The following is a 16300-nucleotide window of genomic DNA, read 5'->3' on the forward strand; positions in this document are numbered from 1 at the left end:
CGAAGGGTTTTCCGATATATTGTTGTCATGATTATTATAACGCCATATTAGTATTATCATTGCCGTTATCGCCATATTTGTTGACGAAATACCGTATTGTAATACTCGACTACTCGAGTACGATTGACGGCAATGACGGATTTGAGCAAAAGCAGCGATGAGGAGGGATCTTAATAACTATGTGTAAATATTAAAAATTTTAATTTATTTTAAATATTATAAAAGTTTTATAATATAGCAAGGATAAAATAATATAATAACTATACATTTGGATTGCAGTTTCGGCAAGATGATATTTATTTGCATATACCTAAGTTTTGTGACTTGTGCTACTATTTTCACTTTTTCGTTCGAAATTTTGTCAAAGTACATCTACTTTGAAAATTCCAAAATCAGAATTCGAATAAGTGCGAAATTTAAGAAAATAATGTGCCATCCTATGCAATATAACGTTGTGTGTTGCATGACATATCTCCTAACTTCATTATAAAGTTTTGTATTTTCCCCGAAAAAGATCATTCGTTTAACAACCTGTATGTTACCACCATCGATTGAAATTGTATTTTTCAATACATCAATATATATATATATATATATCGTGTATCGTTATGAGCTATAACCATTGAATATGTGTAAAATATTTCGTTTGAAATTACATTTTATTGGTTTCTTTAACTGTTTAGGACATAAGTATATTATATTCATAGAATACATCTTTCTATAATATTTTATTTATATTGTTCATTATGAACTTAATATATTGGGTTTTTATAAAATAATCTATTTTTCTATTTCAACTATGTATCTTGTGGTTTAATTCATTACATTCATGTTTTGTGTTTATTGAATGTTATAAGTTGAATAAACAATCTTGTCAATACCTAAATGAAGTCAATAGTTAATAGATACTTAACAAGGTTTATATAAATATTTATAAAAACGCATTTAAAATAATTGTTTAGTTAGATTTATTAAACAATTACATTTCCTGACTTCCTGTTATAACATAACAGTTTTTAGTATTTTACTCAAATATATTTTGAATTTCATTATTTTCTTGATTCACCATTGAGATAAGTATCATGTTTATACCAAACACTTGTTGTTACACTTAGTTGTATTCTAGTTATGAAATATGAAAAAAATGTAAATTAAAAACTAAAATTAAAATAATACTGTACACAGTCGACAGCTCAAATAGCATACTTATGACGTGTGTTGTTTAAATACAAATTATATGCAATAAAATAACGTTATGACTATAATTATATTAAAGTATGAATGTTTTTCATGTAACACAAAAGTTAATAAAACGTATATAGTCCTATATGTGTGCATTGAATAGTTCATTGATAACCACCGGGCTTACTTTGTTGATACAATCATAACATTTTGAATAATGAATATCTTATATATATATATAACATTATTTAAATGCGTATACATATGTTAAATGAGTTTCAAGTGAATTTTCAATAAAACAATACCTACCTCTACGTATATCATTTGTAGGTATCATTATTTTATCAATATTATTCATGTAGATAAAATAAATATATTATAAAATATGATAATTATTTTAGTAGAGAATTTGATTTTAAAATTGTAAGTACGGGAATATCGACGTGCTCGCTCATACAGGGATTAAATAAATATTAATAAAAAACAGCATAGATAGATCAAATTATTTTTCCGGAATGAAAATATAGTATTATATTATTATTATGGTATACCATAGCATAGGTGTTTTTCGGTGTACAAAAGACACTTGAATGCGATTTAATTCGCATTTGCATAAACTCTTATATTGACCACCTGAATTATTGTCGATATACCTATAAAAACAGGTACAGGTCTACATATAATATACACATAATATTTACGTATATATAGCACAACGAATACAATATTTCTTCATTAGTGCGCGTGACGTCTGTGTTTTTGGATGTTCGGAATACTTATGTGTAAATTGTCCGTGTCCGCATCATATATTATTATAATACACGCGCGTACCTTTATGCAATATTTAAAACAATTGGATCCCTGTGCGCCGCGGTCGTTTACGGCTTTTCGTGTTAATAATGACCGTTAAATGTTGCAATGGGTTTTTAATTCCCCCACCCCCCTAAAATATGATCCGTCCACAGAACCTTACCAATTTAGTGTGTAAACGCAGCTTTTCACCCTCCCGCTAACACATACATACACAGTGAAGCTGACCTATATAGAACAGCCATACACACGTGTATCACCACAACAATACTATATATATACTTAACGGTGGAAACAACGCTGACAATAATAATTCAGCAATATAATCTTCTCTTATTGAAACATACTATTATTATTATTATTATTATTGAAATTATTATACACAGCAGTTGTAATTAAATAAGCGGGACACAGTTTTATGACCAGTCGTTACGCATTCTGTTTACGACATATACAACGTGTAGTACAATATACGAACTACCTATATTGTGACGCGTCACCCGAGACAACAATTAATATGTTTGAATCTGAACAGTAGTGTTTTTTTATAAGGCATTATTGTTAACCGTGTACTTAGATCTGAACCCAAAAGATCCGACTTTTCAAATTACTTTTAATTACAAATCATTTTTATTATAATAATGTAATGTATATAAAGCGTATATTGTATAATTTTAACTGTTAATAATACAATATCGTTTTGACGGTGATAAATGTTTGACCTTATCAAAATAACTATTCTAATCTAACTTCGTTTCAACGTAGTTCTATAAAAAAAAAAAAATGTTAAGAGGGCGTCACACCCGCATGTGTTGTCTATGTCTTACAAGTATGTAACATAGCAAATTTACGCTCAGCAGATCACGTTAGCTCCGTCAGTTTAAAAATTACAGTGAATCGACCTATTATGAAACTTGATGGTAAGAAAATTATTTGTGTTTGTCTGTTGGTTTTTTACGATAGTTCAATTTTTTAGCAAGTTATGCGTATATAACATTGCGTAAATTAAAAATGCTCATAACTCACTTAAAAACTTAATAATCAAGAAAACCAACATACAAACACAGATAATTTTCTTATCATCAAGTTTCATAATAAGTCAATTCACACTAATTTTTAAACTGACGGAGCTAAACTTGATCTGCTGAGCGTAAATTTCATATGTTACGTACTTGTAAGAAAGAGACAACACATCCGGGTGTGACGCCCTCTTAAGAAAACTATTTAGATATCAAATGCTGAACTCTTCAATGTGTCATCTACATATGCCAACCTCCAATGTGTGAAACAAACGACTGCAATGAACGAATGTGATATTAGTCGCTAAAAATAATGGAATAGTATTTATTGATTTGTTGTTGTGTCTTAAACAATTTTATTTATTTACTAACATTATGATATGATATAATAATACTGTTAATTGTTATTATGTGACGGGCAACAACGGTGACGATTTAGTTTAAATCACAAAAAAATAATCGAGTATCAAAATAAGGGGTAAACAAACGGAAGTGGATATAAAGAAAATATATGGATATGAAATATTCAAATTGACCATCAATTTATGATTATGATCTCCGCCGACGTTGTTGCGCTACGCATTTGGCCTTTGCGACCGGTCTGAAATAAATCGTGACCCCGTTTTAAATGTTAGATAGTTGCGATGGTGGGAGGGAATTAATGGATGGGTGGACCAGTAGAAGGGTCAAAAAAGTTTATTGCGTACAGCGACTCAGGATAATTAAAAACTATAAAATACCATCTGTGCAAACCTTCTAACCCTCCGCGTCCACCCAATCACAGCAAGCTCAGCCACGGGACCATTTAATTATACGAACGACAAAAAATAGAATAATGTTTATATCATATAAATCACAAACCATTATCGGAAAGCATGTTTTTCCGTTGTTACGAGATATAACGGCATCAACAAAAACAACCTTTGCATTAAACACCGAATAGCAGGAAGATCGTCTATGCACCACGGCTGGGCAAAAAAATTACGATTTTTTTCGTTAGACGTTTTTACGTACTTTATACAAACACTAAAACTATATGATAAATATTGCAAACTATATTTTACAACCTTAATCAATGTAAATATTTAATACTCGTGTTGTACTATTGTCTCTATAATCGTTCTATGTATAATAATGTATTTTATAACTATTTTATGAATTGTGCAATTTGCCTCAATTGTAAACATTATCGTATATCGAAAGATATCCTGCTAGCTTTTTGTAAATAAATTCCTTTTTAATTAAAGCAAAAAAAGGAAATTACTTTACAAAAAGTTTTGAATCGTTAATTCTTAATTAAAAATCTAAATTATTCGCACGCAAAATCCACTACTTACTTAATAGTTTTATTTAAATTTGTTTTTAATTTAAATAAAGTTATAAATAAATATATCATTAATATATTATATATACATAAATGCCTAAAAGCACTATCAAAGTGCAAAATAATAACCTGAAGTTGTATATAAACTTTACAAACTATTAAATATTATTTCAAAAAGTATTATTCAGTTTTGCGTTTCAATTGAACATTAAACAAATTACCAACTATAAATTCGTTTAATATAGTGAAAAAAAATTGATATGCTTTAAGTCCTTTTCGCGACTTCTATATCCTGAGAAATTATAGTGAGTGAGTGCGCAGTTAAGTTCACAAGTAACGTAGTACAATTATTTGTAATCGGATAAAACTTTAATAGAACGGAACATATAAACATAATGTTAATAAATAAATTAAGCATTTTAAACTAAAGAAAATTATTAAACACAGGTTTAAACACTTTAAACGGCTTAATGGTTTTAGTTTATTAAAAATATTGGAATCGAGTCATTCCATTATTTTCAATAAACTTACGCTTAGGTACGATTTGAAAATTAATTTAACAAATAAATTACTTATGCACTATTGGGGCCTTTAGGTTATGTATTTTAATAACAATGGTATAGTGAAATATATGAGTATAATACCTATGACTTATAATCTTAATAAAAATTGAATTTAAATAACAATAATAATTAAATTTATGCAAATGAACTATTTGTTGTCCCTGGATCACGCACCATAGAGACAAAACATATTTACTCAAAATAAATATTTTAAATTTGTTGAGTAATATTAGAGTAAAATATCACCTAGATATAACAAAAACAATAGAAAATAATATTTTTCAGGATTTGACATATTGATTCGTCTAAATATTATTGTTTCAAAATAATTTTATACACATTTACATTTACAAATAATCTATTTTTTTAAACAAGGTCAAATAGTAGTAAAATTTAAAACTGATAAGTCAAATCATTAAAAATAGTATCAACTAGGTTTTGTCATGGGTGATTCCATTCTATGATTAAACAAAAATCGTAAAAAAAATAATTTGCGTGAACGCGTTTTGTCTATGTTGTACGTGAATCTGATAGAAAAAAATATTGCACAGCTATTCTTAATTTATAAGCATTTTTGTCAAGTAAATTCAAAAAAATTATTTTCTTAAATAAATATGAATTGACATTTTAATTTGTTTGTTATTGCGGAAAAAGAAAAATAAGGATTCATTTTTAAATTTTGGTATCGAATATTACAATTCTATATTTTATATTCTTGAGTAAATCTAAATAAACGCAATTAACTTAATTCAGATGCTATTGTTTCAAAATGAGCTTTGTTAGAACCAATAATAATAATTAAACGTTAAACGATTTTCGTAGATGAAAAATGTGTCATAATTTTGAAATATTTGAATTTCTGGCCATTTTGGATACCTGCCAAAGTTAATTCCGGATATCCGAATGTTTCTCTTCACTAACGAAGCCAATTATTACTTATTAACATATAATAATAAACACTCGGGGATTCAGTGCAATAGCTTCGTTCGTGAAACGTTTGCAAATGAGACGTCTGGCCGAAGTAGCTTGCGAACGTCGTATAAATTTAACGACGGGCAACCAAGAGATAATGCGCGGAGTCGACGGGTGGCGTTTCGATTACTATACGGCAAACGTTTTCCTTGCTCTTTCACTCTCTCGCTCGCACTATCTTCCTCTCCCACGCCGAGTCTTATCTCTTTAATATAACTCGTGTATTTTTACGGCAACAACGACTACGACGACGGTCGCTACGACGCCACGTCTTACCCTTACACGCTCCCCGGCGACTGCAGTATATATAATATTGTTATATGGTAACGCGTAAACAAGATTTCAGTGAGCGCAAAAGCCTCCGCTCGCGCGTGTAATAACAAAATCTACACGGCGACTTTATATACGTATTTATACAAATAAAAAATGGTGGAAAATATACAAACAAATAAACGAACGGTGCGGCAAACGTAATGGAACGAAAACATTTTACGGGAGAGATAAAAATATAATATACTATAATATTTAATAATAATAATAACGATGATGATGATAAAAATATAAACAGCCGCAGACAGCAGCAGAAGCTATAGCGTTATTAATTGAGGTGAAAACACGTCTTCGGCGTGATATATATATAACTCGGCCACGTCGCGCATTTATGTACAACGGACGATTGAACTTGGTAGGGTTTCGAGACCGTCTTTTCGGCGTAAGTATCGACGTAACATATATATATACACTGTATACTTATATTATATACCTAAACATATCTATAGCACTGCTATAATACTGTATATTATATACGTCGACGGCCTAATGACACTTGAAACCGATGCTGATGGCAGGTGGGTAGTTTGGGGATGGGGAAGGGGGTATCGTTTGCGGCGAATCCCGAGACGGCCCTGAATTGTCGATCCGCTTATAATGCGATTACAAGCCACTCGTCGCGGTACATTTATATTTATAATTATATTGTACTCAGCACGGGTATAAGACGTCAGTAGGTGTATAGTATTAATATACTCTGGCGACGGACAGAAAGCAATCGTCGTACGCGGTCGTAGTTGGTGGTGGCGCGGGTGGTGTGACGACGGACGATCCCGAACGCCTACGTCATAACCACGACGCTGCGCTATTGTAGGCATTACGCGCGTCTTCGTAATCTGTCCGTACCCAATAAAATGTATCGAATAGAATGATATATAAATTATTATCGAGGCCCTAAGCGCCAAACGGAACGTACGTAATCGGTCGAATGTTTATGAAATGATTTTCCGCAGAGGCGGTGGCGGGGCGATATTAAAAAAATCCGTTAAAGTCTAATCGTTATTATTACACACATTGCACACGTGGACATTGTGAGCTTGGAATGTGTTTTTGGTCGTTTCGGTCGACGAGGGGAACTATATAATAGTAATAATTAAAATGCTGTGATTGAGAATTGCAGGCGTCTTATTTACTTAGACTTGCAAATAACTTGCAAAATAATGGCGTATGTTTTAAGAAAATTGCAGTGGGCCAACTTTTCGAACGTAATGTTTTTTAAAAATTCACTGTAATATGCATCATAGTACCCAACCAATTCAAAAGTTAATCCTTATACCTATAGTATCATTATACTAATATAAACTTGTATAATTTGTATATGATATTATATTTGATATATATGTAAAAAATCATATCAAAGTAAGAAAAGGGAATCATATTTACCCTTTTTTTTTACATCGATGAGTATTCATCTAATGGTCATCAGTCATCACTCATCAGCTTGACAGTTCATACTTACTATTTTTTATATATGATTTTATGTATTTGTGTGACTGACTAGATAATGCTTTAGAAGATATATACCGAAGATTGAACATTGAATTATATGTAAGTACAAGGTACCTATAGATATAAATTAAAGTTACTCTTACTCTTAGTTTTATACTGAACTCAGACATTTATAGTATATACCCCCCACCCCGCAAAAAAACAAGCTTTATGGGCAGTTACAAACATATACCTTCTTTATTTTTATTTGTATTGTAAAATTGTATTGTTTTGCTAAATAAATTATTATTATTATATTCAGCTTGGTTATATAAATGTTGTAACATGAAATAATTAAACATAATTTTATTCCATAACAGAACCCAAAGTGAAACGTTACGATGACATTAATCCTTTCTGGATTGAAGACAAAGTTCTGCGAGAGGGTCAAGTGAAGCTTTTATCCGATTCTAAACAACAGTTCTGGTGGGTTCTGATCACCAAATATTTTTAAATGTTTTATAATGCGTAACATTATTATATTATAAAACAAAATGATTACAGATCATTATGAGCAAAAAGTATTTACACTTGGAATCGATCGCTTTGGTATAATAATTCCATCGATTCGATACTTTTTGTCCCACGTTCACCTCAAAGAATCTTAATTTGTGGTGTAACAAAAAGGTGAGAAAAAAACAGATGGTAACTTTTTTTCAATGGATTTTTCATAAATTTATAAACGCTTGCAATTTCTCTGTTTCAGACTGAAAATTTGACCCACGACGGTCTACATGACATACAAGAAGTCGTCTATGTCAAAAAGTTTCAAAGTTTGAGGAGTATCAATGACAACAACTATATTGAACCAGGATCCAGTAGCGATAACGCCGTGGGCGGCCGTCGAACAATTTACAACCTGGAAAAACAACAGAAATAAACCCAAAAAATTAATACACTGGACGTGACTTTCATACAGAGATATCGACCACAATTTAGTGAGCATAATAAAGCAGATATCGTATAGAAATGTTGCAGTCGTAATGAAAATAAGTGTTTATTTATTGAAAATATTTCAGTGTATTTTAAATAGAATATTAGACATTAACAATGACTTATTAACATAAAATACCTATACTATCGTTTTGTATGAATTTATATTATTATACAAATTCTATTTTTTCTTCTAATGTTCTATATTCTAATTATTAGAATCTAAAGTTTATAAGTAATGGTTTTTAATACGTTTAATTTTAATATTTTTATTAGACATCGGCAGACACATGACTGACATGTAGATGCTCATACTAATTCTGTTGAACCACGTCTATCTAAGACTAAGCCAGGGCTCCCTTATATAGTCGGTTTCCCTCCTGTCTTTCTTCTTCTCTCTCTTCTGGTCAAACAATCTGCGTTATTTTTGTTCTCACGTTATTACGTAGTTTAGGATTTCCGCGTATGTGCAATGACCCAATTAAATTATGACGTCCGGATGACAACCACATTCGTCGCAGTAGAGTTCCTAGAAAGGACGAATGTAAGTTTCTACACGAGACCTAACAGGTAAAAAAAATACACTTGTTAGTTCTTACACGATATAATTGTAAGTTAAATATATAAGTTCCTACATGTTAAAACAAGTACGAATGTAAGTTCCTATACACTATACATATACGTTATATACTTATCATGTTTTTAAAATAGTACACACTTGTCACGATATTCGCTTTGAATTATTTCCACACTACCCTCCCCCTTACTCAACAGTAAAAAAAAACATAACTTCATCCATTTTTACTGTACGCGTCGAAACAAACGTAATCATGGCATGCATAGATTTCATAGTATTTATTATATAAAATTAATTATTTTATAATTAATTTGTAATTAATTTTATAATAAAAATCAATTAAAAATATGCATAATATAGTTTATTTAAGCCTGTTTAAACGTGCAGATGCGTTATAAATGTGGATAAAGCAATATTTACAATTAAAAAATAATATTTTATGATTGATGTTATTGTAGATAAGAGACCGTTTAATTCTCTGACATAATGTGGTTTACGATAGTAATTTCGTGAAGAAGTTATATTTTGGATTATGTGTTATTATATATCATGTTTGGTTCTACACAGTTATCCAGTTAAAAAAAAAAAAGTAATAGTATTTTGAAAATCTAATTTTGAGTGAAAGTTTATATTATCTTATTTCTGTATTTTTCTGACAGAATGCGTTTTTACATGCAAAAAGTATACTAAATGTAAAAATAAAATAAAGGAAATGTCAAAAATGTTTAACATTCAAAGAAACATATTATTTTGTCTCGAAAACCATAAAATAGGTAGAACGCTGTACACTTTAGTTACTTACCTTTTATATATATATATATTATATTATTAGTTTTTGTCTTGGTATTTTGTTCCGTAATATATTTGACATTTTATTTGCGTTATTGTACATCCTATTGTACATTTGTACCTTACATAAACTGTTTTTTTTTTTGTTTGTGTGTGTTAGTTATAAAATATACTTGAACTGATTTCGTATTGTATTCGTTTAGTTTATATTTCATTTAAATTCGGAAAATGAAATGCCTAACTTACGTATTCTACTCCATTAAATATGATATTCTTTATAAACAAAAGTGTGTTATAAACTCAAGATACATTTTTGATTTATGATAAAATTAATTTATATCTAATAGTTTTTAAAACTTTATATCGTAGGACTTCACCTATTATGGTCGGCATTACTTTCAATCTATTAAGCAATTATTCTCAAGATCATTGCATTCAAGATTTTATTTACTGAGAATGCAATTAATTTCAAAACTTTTTTAACGTTCCTAAGTAGAACAATAAATCGTGTAAAAAATCTGAACGTCCATTCCAAAAGCCCTATTTAATTCTATTCTCAAAAAATGCTACCCGATTAAAATTTATTCAGCTAAAAAAAAAACATCAATAAGTTGGAATATTACGTTAAGAGATTTCAAAAATAAAACATTCCATCGTGTGGGTAGTAAATATTTTAAAGCATACATCATGCAGTAAGTCTTACAATATATAACATAATATTTTAAATGCATAAATACACATTGGATATTTATGAAAGATAGAAAAATGTTATAAAATGATCGTGTTTCGAATTTTAATGTTGGTTTCTAAAAAACCGTGGAAAATATTGAAAATTTTTGTACATCATACTCGGGGTCTTAACACTTTTCTATAATAGTGTGTAATGCATATTTCACGGTGTTTTATAAATATTTTTTAACTGTTTTATTTAAACATGTTTAATTTACTAGAGTTGTATTGTGTTTCCATTTTTGGTATGAAATCACTGATTGTAAATGAAAAATAATCACTTATAGTTATGAATTGTAAAAATTTCTACTATAATATGAAATATTTTTCTTGTAATAATGAGATATAAATGTCAATAAACTTGTCATAATGAAAAATTCCGCCAGGCGTGGAAATTTGAAATAAATAATCCGAAGATGTAGAAATATATATATTTTTTTTCATAATAATTTGCATATTTATTTTATGTACAGCATCACTTGAAGTAAAATATTATCGTTTAAAAGGGACCTATCATATTTTACGTAGATTAAATCGCATTGAATTTTCTGACAGAAAATTTGGCGACGTTTAATGAGCTTAAAGCATGGCGGATGTCATAAAGTCGTGGACGTTCTAATAGTGACCTTTGACGATTTAAGTAGCTACTGTTACCTAACCGATAAAGAGCATTAGGCGGGTCTTGTAAACGATAAGGTTTCGTCGGACAGGATCCTTGAAGCCCGGTGTACATAATGAAACCACCCAGTGAACGGGCCAAAAGTTTTGGGTCAAAACAAATATTTAACATTTTCGTATATGTATATGTATATAGCAAATGATTGTAGACGCGCCTTTGGTTTAATGGATCCTAGTTGATTGGAATTGCGTTCGGAAGAAAATTCGACGTAATGAGTTTTTTTCCTGACGGACAATAATAATAATATCAATACCAATAAAGTATAGAAAACCATGCAAGAAACATATTACATTAATCTATATACCCATCTAGTAAAGATTATGTATTTTCTCGAAAATATAATTTAATTTTAATGGTTTAAAGATCACAGGATATTGAGTTATGTCCCTAATACGTTTATTTTTAACTGTAGGTATGTAATTCCTTTTTCTTTATTGAGCTTAAATATTTGAACACAAACGGTTTTCGATATTGTTAGAACATCCGATGTACTATAATTTATATAATATTGTATTATGATGTGTTTCTATCTAAAAATGGCATATATTAAACAATAAGATATGGTACATTTTTTTCCATCTTAGATTGTAATTTAATAAATAATCTAAATAATAATATACGCAAATTGTTTTATCTAAAGTATACACATAATACAAATTTAATAATCTTAATAACAACACACTTAAATTGCATTAAAAAAAAACCCTCAATATAATGACAATAAAAATAGCTGTTATCTTATAATGTGGTAAGAATTTACTAATACAGCCAATTATTATAAATCATATATGTTAGATATATTTTTATTATGTTTTTCTTAAGTTTCTGATTATTTTACAATATTTTGCATTCGTTTCTCAAAAAAAAAAAAAATCTTTGCATACATCGTTTTTTAATTTAATTTCAATAATATGAAATAATATAAATAACAAATTTTTATTGTCTCAAAATATGTTATTTTCGTCTTTTTTAAATATAACTAACCAATTTTCGATTATAAATTATTGTTATTATAATAATATGATACAGATCTTTGTAATATTGTCGAGTATAATAAATGATATTAAAGTTTTCACCCTCGTGTAGTATTTCTAGTTCTCCAATAGTAAAATATACTTGAACTTGTGTAATAGATCATAAAATGTAACTGTATAATAAAAACAAAAGAATAAGTAGTACCAACTAAACGATGATATACCAAACACATACGTTTTTTTTTTTTTTAATTTTTACCGTAATTAGCATGCACATTACAAGGTTATTACTTGTATAATTACATTTGATTAACTACAATAAATTATACTACTTATATTATTTGATTAATTTCTGTTGATGTTTTTATTTTTTTATTTTTAAATATTATGCATATTTCATTTCAGCTAGATACTATGTTTATATCATCATATGATATCTATTATCTAAAGTATATTTTTTCAGCATAAGACATAATACCGCCCGTTCGATAAATTTCTTTGAAACATTCCGATTACAATCAGTAAATATCTGAGATTAATTCAATATTTAGATTGATTGCCATGTTTTATTTAAAACGGTAAAAACTCTTTTACGGTTGTTCAGACATTTATACTTTTGCTGGATTACTTTTCAGTATTTCCGAGTGCTACTTATTAGTGTAAACTTCTTAATTTCGAATCGATATCATCAATTATTCCACGCGGTAAACATCTTGTACTACTACTCACAACTAGCCACTATCAATTCGATCTCTTGTATCAGATGGACTTTTAATTTCTTAAATAACAAGTGGAATTTCAAAACATTTAAATGTCAAATATTTGACCGTATATAACCGTTATCCGCCTTCCGGAACTTAGCCTGTGAGATAATTTCGGCTCTATTGCACGCGCATATACGAAAGCATCACTTTGAAACTTAATATACTTAAACACTGTACATGGAAAAATATATGTGCGACATGTATAATTGATTACAAGTCGCGTTGACCATTATATAATATAAATATGGTTCTTTTATCCTTAAGTACCGGTCCAGACGACTCCCCGGAGTTTGATTTATTGAGAAATCGATACCAGATGATATCGTTTTAAACCATTTATGCAGCATAACCCTTATTGGGTGCTTTCTAACATTCAATAATCACTTTCGTACGCGGTGGACGTTGTTTTTACACTGTCACGCGTGATTCAGCATAATATTTTTATCTGTTTTGCAAGAATGATCGGAAAGAAAAAAATCACACATTACGCATATAGGTGATACAATAACTTTGGTAAATAAACCGAACCTTAAATACTGGTTTCACGCTAGGATTACGGATCGTGTCGTGATTTTGTAATTTCAATAAATTTCCCTTCACCTATAACATATAACAAATACACGTACTGCAACATATACAATGAAAACATAGTTGTTACACATAATATTATTGTAGAACTGTTACGGTTATGACTTATGATATTGATTATAACTACCAACAACTTCTAGAATTAACTAAAGACTATTATTATCGATTTGTATCACGTGGACATCAATTAGGAGAATATTTTGTTTGTTTTCGGATATCGGATATACGAGTATACTCTAGACATTTTGCACCCAGTCGTTTATCACGTACACGTGGCAGGCATACTAAAAAAAAGTGATTCATTCTACGTGTTGTTGTTCTTTATTTTAATTTTAATTTTTTTTTACTTATAGAGATATTCACTCGCGTATTTCGCGCATAAATCTCAGCGGAAAACCATTGCATGTTACATCTATACACTGAAGATCCTGTTCGTCGCATTATACTATTATAGGCCGTTGCTGTAGCAATGAGCGCTTTGGTCCACATTTGTATGTGTCAAAAAAGTATGCCAGTGGATGACGTATACTGGTATATGGGTGTACGTGATATGTTAGTAAATTGTGTACTTGTAACCCGATTGCACCGAGCACCAATATAAATTACGGATATACTGCACGGTGTATACGCACACAAACACGTATAATATGTAGGCACTCTGTGGCGTACAGGTTACGGTGTAATGTTATACGATATTTAATCAACAGCGACAGCTACATGTATCTAACTAAACAATTATTTTTTTCTCGATTTTCTCAGGTTTATTGCGGTGATATATGTAGTAGTAATGTACGTATGTATAGGCTGCACAATGCCGAGGCCTGGACGTGAAGTCGTTACCTAAAAGGCTCATAAAGCGCTACGATATACGTATTAGTGTATTACTACTCATCGTACACAAGAAAATTCAGTACCGAGCATATGCATCCCTTCTCACCCTTCTCATTGTATCTATTAACAATATGTGTGTTAAAATTAAGATTTTTTTTTTTGAAAATTTTGTTACATCCAAATCTAAATAATAACGAACATTGTATATGAGTTATTAAGTTACTTTATGGGAACTTAGAATAATATTTTCGTTAATAATGCATCATATTTATGTTTGTACCTACTTATTTAATTATGCACTAACAATTTTTACATTACTAGGTCATTCAAATGGCATACACTAATCTAAGTATTTGAAAATGTGGTCTTTGAATGTATTTAATTGCTCTGGAAATCTAAATTTAAATACATTCATAAATAAATGAAAAAACTGGATTGAGGTTGCTTGAATCGCTCTGTATAAGTTATATACATACTATCGCCGTATATATACATGTATTTTGACATTTTTTCATGGGATATAATTACTATGCGAGTAAAAATATTATATGCATCCTTGCCAAATATCAAACGCGCAAGTCACCATAAATTACGATAATTGTTTTTTTTATTATTATTATTAATTTATTGTTACGATCAAACGGGTTTCAGCAAGATTCTTGTGGAATAAATTCACACTAGAACATCACAATAATCAGTGGCATGTTTACAGGGTAGGTTGACTAGACCCGGTCCTGCCCAATTTTTATTTGACTGTTTGGTTATTGTTATCACAAATAAAAATGTTGTTATTCATATTTATTATTAAATATTATTATCATAGCCATGTCCCATTTGATAGGACCAATCATCCCTAATAGTTATAAACACACACACTCAGGGACATTTTTAGGAAGGGGGAATGGGGGGTGCCCTATGCACCAAATTGTAAGCTTCTTAAAGGGACACCGCACTAGAAGTTACATTTTTAAGATTGAGTTTTTTTTTTAAGAGGAAAAAAGGACGCCAAAATTGTAAATATGCTTCTGTACACAATAAAGAACAAAACAAGCCTACACATTTTTTTTTGTGCTGGATACGCTACTAACAATAATAATATCGTAATATGTTTATTATTACATAGAATGGTGGTACAGAAAATAAAGATAGTCCTGTGAACTGTAAAATACGTAGAAAAAATGTGTAAGCGAGTGTAAACTGACTTTTTTCAAAAGTATATGACAGATATATACTGCGTTTAACCAGAGCGGCACTACACTTTTCTATTTTAAATAACGTAAGATGTATCTACACGCTTAATAACTAATAAAATGTTTCTATTTCGTCACGAAGTTTTTTGAACTAGATTCATTTTAGATTAAAGATTAATTTATACATATCAATGAAATTCCGAATATTGACATCACTCTACCATACTCACATGCATCACGTTCGAGTAAAAACAAAAAAAAAAAATAAAAAAAATAAATACGGAAATCTGGTTTTGTAAACATCGACCAATCTGTACAGTTATATGAGATTTTTCCCTTAAAATACATTTCATTTTTTAATCACAGCCTATTATTTATCTAACTGAAAAATACAGCATCTGTCGTGTGGCAGCGCTGTATACGTTTGCACAAAGGTATAACAAGCTTTTATATGTATTATTTAGTATATAGTTATCGCATACGCATACTACATAAAAATTAGTGACTTCCGACCACTGATTATTTCAATCGTTTTAACGATGTGATGTGATTCATCAT

The sequence above is a fragment of the Rhopalosiphum maidis genome, chromosome 2 (genome assembly GCF_003676215.2).
Source record: "Rhopalosiphum maidis isolate BTI-1 chromosome 2, ASM367621v3, whole genome shotgun sequence".
NCBI lineage: Eukaryota > Metazoa > Arthropoda > Insecta > Hemiptera > Aphididae > Rhopalosiphum > Rhopalosiphum maidis.